Source organism: Triturus cristatus, chromosome 6, assembly GCF_964204655.1.
Source record: "Triturus cristatus chromosome 6, aTriCri1.1, whole genome shotgun sequence".
NCBI classification, from domain to species: Eukaryota; Metazoa; Chordata; class Amphibia; order Caudata; family Salamandridae; genus Triturus; species Triturus cristatus.
Genome location: NC_140589.1, coordinates 1942392057 through 1942410663, shown reverse-complemented (window position 1 = coordinate 1942410663; position 18607 = coordinate 1942392057). Strand labels below are relative to the sequence as shown.

Genomic DNA, 18607 nt, shown 5'->3' with positions numbered 1-18607 from the left:
CAGAACAACCTCAAGAACTAGCCAGAATAATTGAAAAATCCTATGAAGATTTAGGCAGAGACAGTTTGGGAGGGAAACCAGTTAAACCACAACTGTCTGAAAGTACTGATAAGGTCTTTCCTAAAAACACTCCTACCTCTTCTAAAAAGAAGTGGGAAAATAGCAAACAGAATTCCAAAGAGAAGCGTTCTCATTACCAAGGCAGGTCTCCTCCACAGAAGGAGCCCTCTGAAAGGAGGTTGTAACGCCCTGAACGTCTCAGGATCGTTTAACAGACACGACAATGAGGACGCAACCACTTGTGAAGGGTTAGTTCTTTTAATGAAGGCAAATAAAATACAAAGAACAAACAAAAGTTATAGTCACTGGAATCCTCCAGGCTAAGTACGTTACCAGCCCACAGCACGGATGGTCCTAACCGTCCTCTGCATATACGCCGATCCCGGCGTATGCCAACAGAGGGCAGAAATGAAATGGCCGACAATGCCAATCGGTAGGCTGTGAGGGGCACGAAGAGTGTTGGGGAGAATCGAGGAGTCAGGGAAACACCCAGCCGGGGTCTCTACCTGAAGGGAGCAGCCGCTCAACCTCTTCCTCAGACTGCACCGGGACGCGGAGTCACCTCCTGGTGATGCGTCACCGATACCCCAATCACAAGCAAGAAGACTGAACCGAGAGCAGCCGCTCGATCGATCCTGTGGACTTCCGAGTCTGTAACGCGGCAAACACCTCCTGGTGTGCGTTACAGCTGGCAGTCCCTGTGTCTCTGGTCGGGCTGGGAGTTATGACTCCAACCAGCAAAAGCGCCACTGCGCTTGGACTCAGCCGAGTCAAAAAGCGAAGCTCAATGGTTGACCGGTAGAGCTTCCGGGTCCTTCACAGGTGACGATGGGGCAAGACACGGCCCAGGGAGTAACGACTCGACCTACCTCCGTTCTTGCCTTACTGGAGCACCACTCCGGAACACTGCTCTTCACGAAGCAGGTACGTCGGTGTAAACACAATATCCGACAGCCTTGTACCTCCCGGTTCCTCCCTTTATAGGGCGTGTTTTCCTTGAGTTATGTAACAGCTCTCCTGTTTACATAAGGGCGTGTTTCCCTTGAGTTATGTAACAGCTCTCCTGTTTACATAAGGGCGTGTTTCCCTTGAGTTATGTAACAGCTCTCCTGTTTACATAAGGGCGTGTTTCCCTTGAGTTATGTAACAGCTCTCCTGTTTACATAAGGGCGTGTTTCCCTTGAGTTATGTAACAGCTCTCCTGTTTACATAACCTCTCAACCGCTAAGCATCCTGGGAGATGTAGTCCGTTTTCGCTGGTTACCGTTTTCCTCCCCTCGTATGACAGGAATTCTTGACAGAGGTACAACCTCAGGAATAGGGATAATTTGAGAAAACCTGACCGATACCAAGATAATGATACACATCCCTCTCGTACCTTTCAGATATCGTCACAGACATCCGAAAGAAGAGGACGGTCAGAAAACAAGGAAGAACGCGTGAAGTCCAAAGATGATCAACACGTTCAGAAAAATAAAGCAAAACCTCAATTCTCCAAGAAAAAGGTAACAGGTCTGAAGATCACACATGCCGAGAATACTGAGAACCTAACTCAGGAACGGAGAATGGGCCCAGACCATGCTGGACAGTGCAACAGAAGTTACAATAGCTCGCCAGAACCTGAAGGGCCTTCTGGAGACAGTGGACTTGAATGAAGACATATAAGTTGAGACTGTAGACACCAGTGTTAGTTCTCCACATAGGTTATATGAAATAACATTCCGGATGGAGGGAGACATATCAAGAAAAGTGAAAGCACTGTTTTGGGAGCATCTTTCAAAGGGTTATGCTATACTTCTAGCAGAACAGGACTGGCCACCAGAGTTTGTCAGAGGGTGCCCACATGGCGAGGACATTATGCCTGCCTTCTCCAACCACGTTCCAGTTCATTTAAAATATACATTAGCCAGGAAATGGGCAGTAGCCCAAGCCCCAGCACTGTATAAAAATCAAGTAGGTTGGGATGAGGACTCAGCTCACCATAAAATCCAGTTAAAAAAATATCAACCGACTGCACAAAGGCAGTACCAGTTAAGCAAGAAGCTAAAAAACAGGTCAGGCAGATTTTAGATCAACTTGAATATCAGGGGGTGATTGAAATATGCACCTCATCAATGAACAATCCTTTGTTTCCTGTCTCCAAACCAGACAATACATATCGTCTAGTTTTTGGATTACAGACACTTAAATTCTTGTTGCAAAATATTTGCAGTGCAAAATGCACACAGTACAGCATTAATGAATAACATTGTGCGTAAAAAATATAAAACCACATTAGACATTTAAAATGGTTTCTTTTGCCAAAATATTGCACCAGAAAGCAGATTTTTGACCGCTTTCTCAATAATGGGGACCCAGCGTCAATTTTGTCGACTGCCCCAGGGATTCAAAAACAGCCTGGGGTTATTCTCAGCAAGGGTAACAGAGTTACTGCAAACTTATGATGACGAGGCATTGTCATATGTCAATGATATATATCTGACAGACGATGACCTGGATAGGCACTTGAACAGGGTGAGCACCATAATATTGGGCTTCGCCTCAGAGGGTTACAAATTCAACTTTAAAAAGTCAAGAATTGCCTACCTCAATGTCCTTTTCCTAGGATATGAGCTTTCAAGTGAAGGCAAAAGCCTGGCAGCCAACTTTTTAGGAAAGTGTGCGCTGCTCCAACCGCCAAAAACGCTGAAAAATTTACAGTTGATTCTAGGTTTCCTGAATTTTGGAAGAAATTACATTTTAAATTATGCAGAAAGGGCTAGACCTCTCTACAAATTAATCAAACCTGATTTTAAAATCACACATTGGACACAAAAACACACAAATTTTGCTTTCACTCCAAACACTTGCAAACACACGTAAACGTACGCAACTTAGTGATCCGAATAATTCCGGGTAAATGCGGATTCACCGACGTAACTTTTAACGAAAGGTGAAAAAGTACCAATTCCATACAAATACCACTTGTATACACAAGCAGAAATGAAATTCACTTCTACAGAACTTTTTTTGACAGCAGTTCAAACCGCTGTAGCAAAAGAAAGAGCCCTAGCACAGGGGAAACGCATTATGATTGTGACTCCTGTCCCAGCCCTAGAGGCAGTTACAAAGGCTAGCATTCCAAATGCAAAAGCTTTACATCCGAGATGGATCCAATGGGTTAAATCACTTGCTGCAAATGATGTTGAATATGTTTTTGATCCATATTTAAAAACACAAGCATTCCTGCAATATGAACATGAATGTCCTCTGCCTACTGAAATTCTCCCTGTTGACCAGTACGAATTTATAATTTATAGTGACGGATCTGCACAGCCCGCTACGGGGAATAAACAAGCTTACAGTGCAGCGTATGCTATCGTTAAAGGTCGCATGCGAGATGGCAAATTCAGACCAATGGTCACAAAAACCCAATCTCTAGGAGATTGTACAGCTCAGCGAGCTGAACTACAAGTATTTAAGATGGCACTTGAAAATACAGATCGGGAAATTCCCCACACTAATATTGTGCAATTCTTTTTACTGTGTTCAATCTTACAATGAATATTTACAGAATTGGATTCAAAATGGTTTCAAAGATGCAAAAGGTGGCACAATCAAGCACAAATTTATTTGGGAACAAGTAGTTCAGTTGCGAAACGGACTACAGAACACTCACGTGATACACACGCTGAGTCATCAACGTGATGGCGTTCACATTGAAGGGAATTCATTGGCTGATGAAGCAGCGAAAGGGGCTGTGCAAACTGCTTCCGTCGCTGCAATCACTTGTTCAAAAACGAAAATAGACGGCAAAATAATGCTGGCTGTCAATGCATCAAGCAAAGGCAGCGGTGCGGCATTACCTAAAAAGTTTCCACTCAAATACTCATATATAATTGATGCGAATGGCGTACCGTTTGCTCGAATCCCTAGAGTGGGGGATAGAGTAATTCCAAACAGGGAATGTAGAGCAGCTTTGATATACGAAGCGCATCTGGGAGAGGGTCCGATACATCAGGGGACCTCAGAGACAATTTTAGAGTTCAAAGAAATTTACTGGTGGCCGGGGATGAATACTCACATTCACATATTCATTAATAACTGTATAGCATGCAATAGAGATCGCAGTAGAGAACGCCACCAGACACCGGACTACAATGTAGCCAGCCCAGTTCAGACACCACTGTTAGATAGCATCAGACTAACAAACATGCGTCCTCATGGACGAATGCAATCCCAGAAACACTAAGTCTAGTATCCTATAGATGTGGCCTCAGAGTCTTTATCGGCGCATACGAAATAGGCACACTACATTCTGACCAGGGTCCCGCGTTAAGCTCTAGGGCTTCCAAAGAAGCCATGGCCAGTCTGGGCGTAGCATTACGGTATTCTTCTCCATTCTATCCTGAGGGAAATTCTGTTGTGGAAAGAAAAAAACGGGACATAAAGCAGTCTAGAACAGCTAGGGTATTAGGTTCGGGTGATGGGTGGGTCAAACATTTATATGGGGTCCAGCACGCAATAAATAACTTGCCAAGAAGTTCTCTAGGGGGTGTCACTCCATAGGAGGTCCTGTTTGGCACTAGAATGTTGGTTCCGGACTTAGATATGAAAGGCACAGTGGTGGAAAACAAACAATTTGATATCAAAGATCGTTTGGCTGTTTTACAATACTTAAATGTATTAAGAACGCAACAAAGCAACGTGGTCTTGAAGCCAACCACCACTGAGAAAAATCCGGCCGGCCCAGCAAGGCCTGTCTGGATCCCAAAGCTTGGTGATCTAGTCAGAGAAAAGATCGCAGATAAGAAGGAATTTGGGCCTTCATACAGACAACCAGTACCTGTCCTAGCAATCCACGGACCAAGACCAGTACTTTTGCTGCCCCTTGCTGTTAAAAAGGAGAAAAGATTTGTGTCCATCGACCTGATCAAACCACACTATGTGGCCGATAGTGAACAGTAGGCCAAGTGGACTCCGCCAATGTAGCAGACGCACTCCTTTAGCTACAATCCAAGAGGTTCAAACTGAAAGACTCATCACCTTTGAAGATTCAACAGTAAGAAATAGAGGACTAAGCAACAATGCTATGGACCTTGTACCTCTTGAGACCCAAATAACAGTTCGTCCAGATACACCTGTTTACAACAAAGTAACAAGTGATCAACTGGTTCCAGCAATTTCATCAAATACGGATGCAATTCCAACCATTGACAGAACTGCCTCTGGCTATTTCATGAACTTTGATATGTTTTCCGAGGATCCCAGTGAGCCTGAAATGACGCCAGCACAAAGAACTTTCAAAGAACAAGCAACAGACTTTTTTCATCTACTGGAAAAAACGTATCTGGTTTCACCATGGATTGAACTATGGATTGTTTTGGGAACATTCTTCTTTCTACTTTGGTTATCTATGGTAATAACTCTGGGTATGTTGATTAATGGAAGATATATTCAAATGGACACAGCAAGTAAAAGAGTGAAGTTCTCCAGCCACAACAATCATCCCATCATGAAGCAAGGGAATTGTCAGCAGTGAACATCACAGCGATTCCTATACCTGTTGGTATAGTTTGGGACAAAACTGAATATGACATTTTTGGCCCATCGGAGCTTTTGAAGATTCCACATTTGTTTAAAATTTCATTAAGTGACTTTATTACCTCCAGTACCTTTTCTGATGATTGGGACTTCGAGACTGTTAATAACATGATGTCTGATCTAGAGATGTCAACTGCATTCACTAATAATGAATATTTACAAGGTTGATCAGACTATGAACAACTGTATTGTTATAACCACTATGGTCATCATTTCTTGCATAAATCTACAACACCTAGAGATGTAATTATGTATAACCAATGGGAACATTGTCCTACGCCACCAAAGGGTAGCTCTAAAACATTTGCAATGAAATTTCCATATTTTTCAGGGTTTAATATCTCGAATGCAGAGACATTTTACTTTAAGAATGTCAATGAGACAGGAATGAAAAGTATGGTAACGAATACCAAACAGATTTATTCTGCAGCCTTTATTGCCCAACTGTCTAGACAGGGTTACGAGACAACATTGAGACGAAAACTGTCCGGGGTACTAAAGATTGGCAAGTACAGGGAATAGAAACTTTGTTTAGAGCCTGTATCATCCCTGAGCAAATTATGTTTTTGAACAACACTGTCCAACAAACATCATGCCTGGGAATAGCCAAGATAAAAGACATGAACACTCCGTCTATACCTGCACCTACAAGTGAAAGCACTACACAGGGGGAGGTCGACGTACATACTAATTTGAATAATAACAGATCAGATCCTGAATGGGAAAAATGGTTGCTCTGGCCCTTAGACACAAACAACTGTCAAGATAGATTCCTGAACAATATACAAGGTTTTACCTTTCATAGGCCAGACCCGCGTTATGTCCAAACACAGCATCCGAGGGTAGCAACAACTTACAGTGTGGGGAAACTTTGCCTTGATTGGCTGCAGAAAGCTACACTAGAGGATGTAAAACAACACTTAACTTTACTTCAAGAAGGTGCAGACCTTAGGGAATTCTTGCTAGGACCAAGAAAACCGCGTCAAAAACGTTTCATATATGCCGGTATCTACGCTGCTTATAATGAAGCATGGAAGGTCATCCATGCAGAGACTGCAGAACGAATATGAGAAATTGATCGTATTAATTTAGAGAAATCTCTCTCTGTAGTAGACAATGGGTTAACAACTCTGTCGTCCAGGATATATTCTTTGGGCAGCATTGTATCCTCTGTCATATACATCATGGAAAAAGACTTGGTCATGTTGCAACATGGTCGGACACAGCTACAGTCTATCATGCTAATAGGCTGGACACTTCAAAACCTGCATTCTGGCTATGTGTCTTGGCGTTTAATCAATACTACGTCACTGTTTGCAGAATTCAATCTCACTGATAGACAGATCAAACTGGCACAAAGGGGAGCAGACTATACGGTGCTGAGCACTGAAAAACTGGAGAAATTACCACTCACAGTGGCAGAAAATGAATATGCTACTTACCAGTATGCATCTGTTCTTGGCATGTAGGGCTGCTGACATTCATATCTGTGCATAGATCGCCGCCTAGTGTTGGGTCCGGATGTTTGCACGTTGTTGTCCTGGAAGAGTCTTCGAAGTATCCTGGGATAGGTGACTCCTCCCCTGGACTACAGTGCGCATGGGCATCCTCTCCATCCTCAGATTGTTTTTCCCCATTGTGGCAGTGATGGAGTAGATATAGAAAGTGATGACCATGCTTACAGTAATTCTGAGAGCTGCAGCTGCTACAGGCGCCGGGGAGGAGGGAGGGCGATATGAATGTCAGCAGCCCTACATGCCAAGAACAGATGCATACTGGTAAGTAGCATATTCAGTTCGAGGCATGTGGGCTGCTGAATTCATATCTGTGCATAGAATATATAGCAGTGCCCTCTTAATAGCGGCGGCTACCAGTGCCAGCTGCAGCGGTCTGAAAAAGAGTTTTGAGAACAGCCTGTCCTACAGCTGCCTGCTGTTTTGATTGCACATCTACACAATAGTGTTTGGTAAATGTATGTGTAGTGGACCAGGTGGCTGCTCTACATATGTCATGCAAAGGAATGTTTCCTAGGAAAGCCATTGAGGCCCCTAACTTACGTGTTGAGTGGGCTCGTGGGGGAATCGTTAAAGTGCGTTTAGCCTTTTGATAGCAAATTTGAATACATTTAACGATCCATCTGGCTATTCCTGCTTTGGAGATAGCGTTACCTTTGTGATGTGGGGCAAAGGCAATGAAAAGTTGTTGTGTTTTCCTAAAGGGTTTGGTCCTGTCGATATAATACATGAGGGCCCTTTTGACATCTAGTGTATGGAGTGCCCTTTCTGCGACAGTTTGTGGGTTTTGGAAGAAAACGGGCAGTTCAATGGTTTGATTCATGTGGAACTGCGATACCACCTTTGGCATGAATTTGGGGTTGGTACGTAGTACGACCCTGTTGGCGTGAACCTGTATAAATGGCTCTTGAACGGTTAGTGCCTGGAGTTCACTAACTCTTCTCAAAGAAGTGATCGCTACTAGGAAAGCTACTTTCCAGGTAAGGAATTGAATCTCGCATGAGTGTAGAGGTTCAAAGGGTGGACCCATCAGGCGTGTGAGGACCAAGTTGAGGTTCCACATCGGAGCCGGTGGGTGGCTTGGTGGAATGACTCGTTTGAGTCCTTCCAAGAATGCTTTGATGGCAGGCACTCTGAATAGAGAGAGGTGCTGCCTGGTCTGCAGATAAGCTGATATTGTGGTCAAATGGACACGTATAGAGGTGTACGCCAGATTGCATCGGTATAGGTGTAATAGGTAACAAATAATGTTTTGGATGGATGCATCTAGCGGGTTAATGTCATTATTATTGCAATAAATGACGAACCTCTTCCATTTTGCCGCATAGCAAGCTCTGGTAGTGGGTCTCCTGGCCTCCTTAATGATGTCCATACAGTCAGGTGGCAGGTTTAGGTAGCCAAACTCTAGGACTTCAGGAGCCAGATTGCCAGGTTCAGCTGTTGCGGATCTGGGTGCTGAATCTCTCCATGGTTCTGCGTCAAATGCTTGGGTTTGACCCGCAGCCTTTGATGCGGCACCACGGAAAGTTCGAGAAAGGTGGTGTACCACGGCTGGCGTGCCCACGTTGGAGCAACCAGGACGAGCGTCAGAGAGTGTTGACGCAGTTTGCGTGCCACCAGCGGTATCAGTGGTGCTGGGGGAAAAGCGTACGCAAATCTGCTGGACCAGTTCATCCATATCGCATTGCCCTGCGACTGCGGATGTGGGAACCTGGCGGCAAAGCTTTGGCATTTTGCGTTTTCGCTTGTCGCGAATAGGTCTATCTCTGGATGACCCCACTGCTGGAAGTACGGTTGGAGTACTGATGGGTGTAACTCCCACTCGTGCATCTGGTGGCTGTGTCTGCTGAGCAGATCCGCCATCTGGTTGTCCTTGCCGGGGAGGTGTTCTGCCATGAGGAACATGTTCCTTTGAATGGCCCACTTCCACATGCTCTGAGCCAGATGAGACAACTGTGGAGAGTGTGTTCCTCCCTGCTTCTGTATGTAGTACATGGCAGTCATGTTGTCCGTCCGGATCAACACGACTTTGTTGCACAAGTGTACTTTGAATGCTTTCATAGCGAGGAAGATTGCCATCAGTTCTAGAAGGTTGATGTGCATCTTCTTTTGTTGTTGTGTCCATAGTCCCTGCACTGTGTAATGGAGTACATGAGCTCCCCATCCCTGGAGAGACGCGTCCGCCGTCAGTATTATCTGTGGGACAGGCTCTTGGAACGGTCGGCCCTTGCAAAGGTTTTGTGGATTCCACCAATGCAGAGAGTTGTATGCCCGACCGCTCACCAACACTAGGTCTTTCAACTGTCCTTGAGCCTGATTCCACTGACGTGCTAAGCACTCCTGAAGCGGGCGCATATGTAGTCTCGCGTGGGGGACTATGAAGATGCAGGAGGCCATCATGCCTATCAACTGCATGAACACTCGCGCGGGAAGGGAGTGTTGTGGTTTGAACTTTGAAATCCGCATTTGCATGCTGTTGATTCTCACCAAATTTGGCTGAGCTGTGGCCGCCAGAGTGTCTATAGTCGCACCTAGGTACTGTTGTACGTGTGCGGGCTGTAGATGGGATTTTGGGTAATTTAGTGAGAACCCCAGACTGTGAAGGAGGTGAATGGTGCGGGACATGTGGCTGGCACATTGCTGGGCTAACTTCGCTTGAACGAGCCAGTCGTCCAGGTAAGGGTAGACGTGTATGTGCTGCCTCCGTAGATGTGCCGCCACAGTAGCTAGGCACTTTGTAAACACCCTTGGTGCCGTTGTCACGCCGAAGGGAAGGACTTTGAATTGGTAGTGCTGCCCTTGAACAGTGAACCTGAGGTATTTTTTGTGTGATGGGTGAATGGGTATGTGGAAATACGCATCCTTGAGGTCCAGTGTGGCTAGTAAGTCTCCCTGCTTGAGCAGCGGGAGGACTTGCTGTAGAGTGAGCATGTGAAAATGCTTGGAAAGAATGTATCTGTTTAGGGGTCTCAGGTCTAATATAGGTCTGAGTGACCCGTCCTTTTTCGGTATTAAAAAGTACAGGGAGTACACCCCCGTACCTTGCTCGTGGACGGGTACGACCTCTATTGCGCCTTTTAGAAGCATACTTTGCACCTCCTGCTGTAAGAGCGTTAAGTGCTCTGAGGACATAGGACGGTTTTTTGGAGGTATTGTGGGTGGAGTGGAGGTTAGTTCTAGACAGTAACCGTATTTGACAATATCTTGGACCCACCTGTCCGTGGTGATGGAGTTCCACGTGGACAGGAACCTTTGTAGCCTTCCCCCGACAGGTGTTATGTGGTCGGGAGGAAGGGAGAGGGCGTCACTGCTTGTTCTTGGGGGAGGACCTGGTGTTGCCGTAGCCGCGTCCTCTGCCCTTTGTACTGGAGCCACGATATCCACCCCGGGTGTTTTTATCGTAGGTGGTTTGTGTATTGCCCTTGTTGTATGTTTGCTGTGACCCCTGTCCTCTACCTGCTCCTCTATTACCGGGGCGATGAAAGGAGCCGCTCCGAAAGGACTGAGTCTGGAGAGCCCCCATGGACTTTGCAGTGTCCGTGTCCTTCTTTATTTTCTCTAGGGTGGTGTCAACCTCCGGGCCGAATAAATAGTCAGGGTTGACAGGCTGGTTGAGTATGTTGTTTTGCACCTCAGGTTTGAATCCGGAGATTCGTAACCATGCATGTCGTCGCAGCATGACGCTAGTGTTTATGGCCCTGGCAGCTGTGTCTGCGGCATCCAGCGCGCACTTGATGGATGCGTTTGTGAGGAGCTGTCCCTCCCTGATGAGGATCTCTGCACCTTCTCTGTATTGATCAGGGAGATGTTGGATTAGTTGCTCTAATGTGTCGTAGTGCGCTCTATCGTAGCGAGCGAGGAGTGCTTGAGTATTGGCAATGCGCCATATGTTGGCTGCCTGGGCGGCAACCCGTTTGCCAGAGGTCTCTAACACCTTGGACTCTTTGTCCGGGGGAGGAGCGTCACCTGTTTGTGAGTGTGCCCTCTTGCGAGCATTCGCAACGACAATGGAATCCAGAGGTAATTGGCCTCTGATGTAAGTAGGGTCCCCAGGCGCTGATCTGTATTTCTTGTCGATCCTGGGGTTTATCACTCTTGCCCTGGTGGGTTCCTTGAAGATGTCCTTTGCTGGTTTGAGGACACCCTTCAACATGGGTAGAGTTTTTATATTCCTTTCTGAGGATGCAAAAGTATCCATAAGAAAGTCGTCCTCGACGGTGTCCGAGTGAAGTTGCACCCCATGATTGGCTGCAGCACGTTCAATTAGAGCGTTGAACGCTGCTGTGTCCTCTGTGGGAGATGTTTTTGCTCCATAGAGTTGCGGGTCTTGTGCATCCATAGGTGCACCTGGGTCCACAGGGTCATCCCAAGTTTGATCAGGGTCCTGTTGGCCGTCAGGGTCCATGTCTCCGGGGTAGGGGACTTGGTCACCCATGTAGTCTACCAACGCATCCGTGTCGGAGTGTGTGGGAGAGAAGGATTGTGGATCCTGGTAGGGTGAGTGGAAAGGTTCGTAAAGAACTGGTTCTGAAGCCACAGGCAGCTTTCTTTTAAGTGGAATCCTGAAGGAGTCTAAAGCCGGCTCCGAAGTTATTTTCCGTTTGTGGATAATCATCCTGCCGGTGTCGGCGTCGATTAGATGCGATGGAGACGTCTCCGCAGAGCGTTCGGCAGGCGTGATCGTGGTATGGGTCACCCGTGTCCTGATTTGGAACAGTTTCGGGGCCGTGGATGGTGGCAGGCCAAAAGTAATGTTGGCTGGTGTCGAAGAGGCTGCTGGACCTTTAATTGGTTTGGAGCCCGACGTGTCCTGGAGGACCATTTTCTTTTTGGTGCTTTGCGCAGCAATGGGTCGCGTCTGGAGCGCCCTTGAGTCTTTTGCACCGACCGGTTCTGTTGAGGCGGTCGTGGATTTTTTCGGCGCCGGTGGGTCATCGAGTCGAGGGGCGGGAATGTCCGTCGACTTCTTCGATGAGTGTGGCTTTGGTGTCGCCGTGGAAGCGGTGTGAGACGCAGCAGGCTGTTTGACCTTTGGGGTCGGAGTCGATTGCGTCGGTGCCGGGAGCCGAGCAGGTTTGGTGGTACCGAAGGCCTTCTTCCTCATGTCGACTCCGACGTCGGCCGCTTCGAGGTCGGCACCGAAGTCTCGTTTGGTGCGCTCGGTGCCGATGTGTTTTGCTGGCGTCGAAGGTGTGGAGGGCCTCGATCCGACCAGCGCCACTTTCGGTTTCGGTTTCAATTGAACCAATACAGCTTTCGGTTTCGGTTTTGAAGGGAAACCAGCCGGTTTGGGCATTAATGGCTGCCGCTGAATGTTCGAGGCCGGGCCCGAGGGCGGGGCCGAAGAACTGCGGGATAGGTCTTGGGTAAGGCCCGAAGGCGATCCCTCGACCGGAGCCATAGACTGTTGCACTGGGCTTTCTTCAGTCTGAACGGGTATGCCTTGCTCGTCACCGGAGCTACTCTCTTCGGCCCCTAAGGCCTCATTGTAGTCTCCTACCTCGGTGTCGTCTTCATCTCTGCGAAAGAGTGTTTTGTCGACGTCTTCCGATCCGGAGTCATGTTCGGAAACGGGACTGGAGGGTAGGTTCTCCACTTCTTCGACATCTTCGGTCTCGGCGTTGAAGATGTCGGCCGGGGCCGGTGCCGCTTGCTGCGCCTCGAGTCTCGCCGCTCGTCGATTCCGTAGAGTCTTCTTGGATCGAAATCTGGCACAGGCCATGCATGTAGATTCGTCGTGATCCGGTGAAAGGCATTTGTTGCACACCGGATGGACATCGACGTGGGGATATTTCGCATTGCATACCGGACACCTCTTGAATGGTGTCCTCGATTCCATCGTTTATGTCGAATCGACGGTCGGGTAAGATGCGAAAGTTTGTTCTGGAAGTTAGTAAACTAACAAAGATACTATCGATACCGATCGAGAACAGTACCGACGCGAACTAAAGGCCTTTTGGCCTGAAAAAAGATTTTCCTAACTTGAGTCAAGATAGCACATCCGAACCCAATGGCGGAAAAAAACAATCTGAGGATGGAGAGGATGCCCATGCGCACTGTAGTCCAGGGGAGGAGTCACCTATCCCAGGATACTTCGAAGACTCTTCCAGGACAACAACGTGCAAACATCCGGACCCAACACTAGGCGGCGATCTACGCACAGATATGAATTCAGCAGCCCACATGCCTCGAACACCAGGTACTGAGTGGATCATACATGGTAAGATTACTCTGCCTGTTACGACTTTCCATTTTCAGTATTGCCTAAAAAATATACCAGCAGGCAAATATGAAAGGTTGGGTAAAGAAAACATCAAGACATCCTGGGATTTACCTTACACACACAGATGTTGGAGTGGGGGATGTGAAGTGTTTCTTGGTGAAAACTGAACACGCACTAAGCGGTTCTCTCCTTTGTCAGGGTATTCACTTACACGGGGCCTGTGACGGTTCCACTACAAACTTATCATGCCACCTGCACGGTTCATCGGCAGCAGTGATTAATCCAATCTTTGGTCAACTTTCCAAAGGGAGTTACATTATGTTGAATGATCACAGCTGCTGTGGCATGCTGCCAGGTATCCCATATCTAGTAACGGTTACATCTAGGGTCACTTGCTGTATGCAAGCCTTGTTTCCCCAAATAGACCTAGTCAGGGAGTCGCCTTTATGGCCTTCACTGAATATCTCTTCTATACGAGTTGATACTCTAAGCAGAATGAAAGCCATTCTTTTACAAAAAACTGCCTTTGACCTCTGCCAAAGAAACCTATAAAGTCGCAAGGACTACTGCAGAGATACATACCCTTTTGTATACAAACTGCCCTGTGCATTTCTCAGAAATGTTAGGTCGTATCTTAAACATGTCTGATATGAGCGGTATTGTACATGTATTTAAGAACGCGTGTGCAGGACTGTTAGCACCTTTTCAAGCAGTCCTCGGAATTTTTCCAAATTTCGTGCACTCTGTCTTTGGCAGACTGCTGCTCCTTTTAGCACTCGTTGCAGGGATACTAGTTTTGCTCCTACTGCTACGATATGGCAAGCCAAATCACCAGCGACACCCAGTTCACCATGGAAAGAACTCTATTGGAGATGAAGTGTCGTGAGAGCATCGTCCAAATTCTGGGTTTACCTCGTCTACGAGAATTAAACACCACTTGGTTTCTGTCATTCAGACCAATCTGCGAAGATTGCATCTTACCTGTTCTACGCTGCCTGCTATGTGGTGAAGAATGCGTGCTGGAAATTTGTCTGACACTCCCATCAGTCATGCCTACGGATATCAATACTCTGCTGGACCCGATAACGGCCCACGCTATGTGTTGTCCCCAGCGGCTACCAATCTTGATGGTGGCGTTCATTGAGATCTCACAGACACAACATACTACTACTGAGGTACGAGAAGAAACACCTGGCGCGCAGGTAACATCCAATCCGGACATTGCTGATGCTTCCCATGCTGAAGGCGATAGTTCGCATCTATGTGCTGTTGACAAGGTATTCCAACGCTCACCGACAACGGTGGACTGCTTGTTGTCTACAGGATTGGAAAATGTTATGTTTTGTCCATCCCCACACACTGACTTTTGATTCAAGCACACAGTGTTCCGGAGAGACTCTGAATTTGACCTTCATTCTTTTTAATACAAGGGACTAACTTTGGAACTTTTTCCTATGATTAATTTTATTTTATTTTTTCAAAATTTGTATTTTTTTCTCATTCTTTTGGTACAGTAATCTGCTTATAGAAGAACTATTCATAGAGAACAGAATTCTTTGATAACACTCCCGGGGACAGTATGCCACCTTGTCATGAACAACAATTTGACTTGTGTAACCTGATATGAAATGGTTTCGAACCGTTTTTCTTCTGTATTTACGAGCCATTTCATCACATTTTTATATTTTGGTTCATTCATTTAGCATTCCAATGTGATCCTATGCTTAGAATGGAACATTGTCTTTAATACGTATAACACTTTATGCATAGCAATGGTTTTGTAATGTATTTTTAGAACATGTTTTAGATATGTTTTTAGCTTATTTTAGCAACCCATGCGATACTCTGTTTTCAGATATGTTTAGAACGTTTAGGATTTAGTAACGTCGTTCATACGAAACTGGAGTGGGTGTAGGGTGCAGATTTAGATTCCGTATATAGCTTTCCCGATTTATGCCCTTATATAGGTACAATTCACATCGCCCTTATTTGGACATAAATATCCGGCCCTTATTTAGACATTGTAAGTACAAACCAAATACAGGCATGGCCACCTACATCCGTCCATCCACGTCACAATGAATTCTGGGAAAACCAGAACCTTAAGCCTTTAGGAATTTCCCTAAGCTTGAATATTGATTTCTCCAAGAACTCATTAAGTATGCATGAACATCTATTCCTTAGGGGTTCATTCATGACGTTCCTCTGCCCGACTTTTACGTCAATACTGGCATTCCTAGACACCTTCAAGGTATAAATATACCAGCACTTGCCCTGGCAAATTGTGGTTTACGGAGGATTCGATCCAACCCAGACTACGCGGTTCGCCACGGCAAGTTCGGAAGGAGATCGAGTTCCAGCCTGATGCACTGACCAGACGCTGCCATCCTCCACGCAGAGAATCCAGCTCCAGTGCTCTCGGACTTCCCTTGCGGGGGGTTAGACTATTGAGTCCAGAAAAGAGATTCGAACCTCTCTCATTCTAAGGTATGCAGGTGACTAGAACTTAGAGAAACTTTTGGCAACTCTTGGCTAAGCTAAAATATAGCTAGCTATACTTTAGACATGGCACCTACTTCAAACCTCGTACTGCACTTAGGTTAGGTACACTGAGGTAGAACAATTTAGAAGCATCAGATGAGTATCACATTTTAGCTTATGTTATTTATGTATGTATTTTGATTAATATATGTCATAGCTACAAACCATGCTATTGTAGTATTATTTTAACTTACTGCTAACCTCGTACATATTGTACTTCGCAGTCTGTCTTACGATTGTAGCAATTCATATCTCTTGCATGAGAAATAAGACTGTTCAATACACCTTTTTATTGAAACGCCCGTCTCTCTATTTCTGTGCAACTCTGTAGTCTGACCTTATTCCTATATCAAATCTATAGTGTACGTTATTCCAATGCGCAGAGCCTATCAGGGATATAGGAACTACACTACAAACAGTTGGGCAGCTCAAGAACTTTATTAAGTAAAAAAAAAAAAGCTTCCTTCATGTTCCACCAAGTTTTCCAACTGCTCAGGTTGAACATTAGTCCTTCTTAGGAACAGGTTCCCTTCTTTGAGCTCTCTCCCAGTTCACCTAGGAGTGAAACTCGCGCAGTTGTCTTTAAGGAACATCTCAAAGCTCATTTATTGAAATTGTACCTTACCTTAAATCTTACTTTCGATATACGACTTCAGCAATCTATCTTGCTTCCCACTTTCCTTTCCCACTTGGCTCCTCTTTCTTTCCATTTCTCTTTCTTATACATTCTATGTTCCCCTCCTTTTTCCCCACAAACTCATTCCTCTCCCCCTGCTCTAACCACACCACTCCTTGCCTTCCTCGTTCTATTAGTTACTTTCACTCCTTTCCATCTCTTCTCTCTTTTACACCTACACTACTCTTTAGTCCTCATTCCCTCTACTTCTCCCTCTCTATCACTACCTCACTCCTCCTTCGCCCTGTTCCCTCCTGCACATCATCTCCCATTCAGTACTTCTTTCAATTGTCCTCTTCTCTGGTAATTTGCCATGTTGGAGCTATTACCAGTTCTACAGCCATTGCATTAACCATTGAATCTGCCCTGTTGTGTTACCTGTACGACCTTTGCTTCACTGCTGTTCCTTGTAAAGAACTTTCGGATCTTTCAGTGTTCAGCGCTATATCAAACTGTTAAATTAATAAATATTATTAAATCATTAGATAACTGGATGCAAGTCAGCATAAAAGAAGAGTTAGGAAAGGAACTTTAGGGACAGGAGGGTTGTGCTCTTTGGAAGAAAGGACATTTCGTATCAGCTATCTGCAGCGCAACATGGACATGTCGAGCAGTTTAGAACGTAAATTTATAACTTAGTTTATTTAAGATCATTCAATGTGTTATACTCACAGTTTCAGATCCACATGGAGGAGCAGGGTGTGGAATAATTTGCACTTTATAATGCAAGGTACTTTAGTGTTTTCAAGGATATCACATTTGTATAACCATTGTCTGGGAGAAGAACTAAAGGAATTATGCACGTCATATGAGCCCCTATAGATTTAATCACATTTCCAGTCGCCACCATTTAGGAGGGGGAAAAAAACCACATTTTCCGTATACAGAAACCAGTTACCAAAGGTGTTCCTCTTAAATATACACCAGCTGTCTAGGCTCATCTCACAGGGCCTGAATCACATACAGTGGTGGGTTATGTTGGGGGCAGTATAACAAAGCATTCTCCATCTATAGACACCTTTTAGCCACTGCAATGTGCACATATTCTCCTATAGAATCTCAAAGTCCTTCTCCACCTATACAGGCCAGTCCTCTAAAGAAATCTTATACCACACACCACCAGGAAGGAGGATCCCCCGACCACACCAAGCCACCTTCTGAGGCAGGTTCTGCATCTACAGAGGGGAATCTATCAGCGGGTCCACCTCACGAGGCACCACACACCTTGCGAGAAGCCACACACCTCGCGAGGCGCCACACACCTCGCGAGGCGCCACACACCTCGCGAGGCGCCACACACCTCGTGAGAAGCCACACCTCGCGAGAAGCCACACGCCTTACGAGGCGCCACACACCTAACGAGGCGCCACACACCTCACGAGGCGCCACACACCTCACGAGGCGCCACACACCTCACGAGGCGCCACACACCTCATGACCAAGGGTACATCAGAATAAGATTTGTAATGACTTTTGTACCCTTGCTCCTAATCTCCCTCCACACACACTGGGTGGAAAAATGGCGCTTAGGTGAGTCCCGAAAGCAATCAAATCTATGGTGTATGTGGGCTTCTCACATACCGTCCTGTACCACCTATACAGCTTCTGGGTAACATGCACCTCACTATTATGAGGGGTGTCTCTGCCCTACAAATGTCTGGGTTATCTCTGTGGCTCCCTCTCAGTGGCAGGTTCCTGGTCTCATCCCAGCGGCTCCTCTGCCTCTCATCTGTTTGCCAGTCTAGTGAGACGCAGGCAAAGGGGCTGCATCCCTACTGCCCTCACGGTGACAGTTTCCGGTGCCTCCATGTCACTGGCCAGACCCTTAGCCCTCCCTTCTAAAATTTAAATGGGCAAACCCTCTGGCTCTACCTCATTAGACAGTTCGTCTGTTATTTGCATTGGCCGGCACCTTTGCCATTGGCATCACTTTGAACAGGACCTCCTCTCTCTACTGTAATAAAATGTCCTACTTCGCCACTAGACAATCCCATCGATATCTAACTTAGC

At 46.1% G+C, this 18607-nt stretch overlaps 1 protein-coding gene across 1 annotated transcript in view; it reads right to left on the bottom strand.

Moving 5' to 3' along the window:
* LOC146822549 (uncharacterized) overlaps positions 1-18607 on the bottom strand; it is a 249153-nt gene that overhangs the window by 66447 nt on the left and 164099 nt on the right. The gene's annotated exons all lie outside the window — the stretch shown is intronic.